The following is a 1,568-nucleotide window of genomic DNA, read 5'->3' as shown; positions in this document are numbered from 1 at the left end:
CCAGATTCGGCGTGATGCAGTCTCATGAAGAAGATTAGGAAGGGGATCCATGGATGTGAGTTGGTCATGTCGATGGGAGGATGATGAAGGACCCACAGGAAGGGTGTGGGCCGGGAGGAGGAGGATCGCTGATGTGCGTTGGTCACGTCGAAAAGAAAGAGAAGACGAATCCACCAGAGAGGGATGGATTATCAGGAAGGAGTGAATGTTTATGCATAAAGAGTGACGTTTTACGTGCGAAGAGTCCCGCTTGATTTCAAGCGCGAGATTTCAGGAGCCCGAACTATACTGACCTAATTGAGACTGGGTCGTAGGAGATGGATCCGGATGAAATCCAGGCGCAGATCCAACTGGATCCGGGATCTCGCCCAGAATCAGGTGTACGCTGAAAGGGTGGAGCCAGCCCAGATCCAGGTGTACGCTGAAAGGGTGGAGCCAGCCCAGATTCAGGTGTACGCTGAAAGGGTGGATCTAGCCCAGATCCAGGTGTACACTGAAAGGGTGGACTAGATTTCTCAACCGACGAAGGAATGTTGTAAGCATATTCAAGTAAGAAAGTGTGGATTATAATAGCTTATGCAAAAGGCTAGCTCGACCCAGTATCCAGTCGCTAGTTACTGCTACGAAAGGAATCCACGAAGACGGAAACTGGGGCGTGGTGTCGAAGAGTGATGAGGATCAGGTAGTCTTGGGCTGAACATTGAAGAACTTGCCCACTGGACGCTGGATCTGGCGTCCTGGGTGTTGGCTCAGGTCCCCGCGAAACTGGATGCGCCAAGGCTCGGCTTCGTCGATCTCTCGCAAGGCTTCCAATAGGCTCGTGGGTTCTGGGCGATGGAGGTTGGGATCCTCCAAGTTGGCTTGACGGGATACGGATCCCGGAAACCAAGCTACCTTATCCCCGCGTCGGGGTAGATGCAAGAAGGATGGATCCAGCAAAATATCCACGTCACACCAACCGTCCTGGATTGCTAACACGAGGATCACAAGGACTCTCTTCCAAGCTCGGCCCGCATGGCTACGCCGGTTACCACGCTGCTTGTTGAAGTTGGACAACCAAGTCGAACCCTGCAATTGATTCCGAGAGATGGGGAACCGGTGAGTGCCCTCCCATATAGCAACCCGGTGCTTGGAGGCGAAATCCCGGAACGCCCGAACGAATACCCCAAGTCGCCCACGCACATCACCCCTGAAGCTAACCGGATCCACCGGTGTGGTGACCAGCGTATCCCACGGGGCAGCACTTGTCAGTTCTTCCACGAGAGGTCTGGTGATGAGCGAATCCACGTACCCGGCCCTCGGGATGGCGTCTGCTGTCCGAGGGAATATCCATTCAGCTCGAAAAGGCAGCTCAGGGAACAGGACTGTGATCTTCATGGAGATGACCGCGACTCGGTTCAATTTCTTGGCTGACCAAGGCTCGATGTCTCTGGTAGCGAAGGCCACGGGAGCACGTCTACCAGGAATGAAAGCGGCATCCGGACCAAACGGAGCCACGGGGAGCATCCCTGGCAGTGACGAGTTAGGGGGAGCGGGGATCAAGACGGATCCAGGGGATCCGCCACCGT

Source organism: Phytophthora infestans, genomic scaffold, assembly GCF_000142945.1.
Source record: "Phytophthora infestans T30-4 supercont1.32 genomic scaffold, whole genome shotgun sequence".
NCBI classification, from domain to species: domain Eukaryota; phylum Oomycota; class Peronosporomycetes; order Peronosporales; family Peronosporaceae; genus Phytophthora; species Phytophthora infestans.
Note: the sequence above shows the minus strand (reverse complement) of the source record.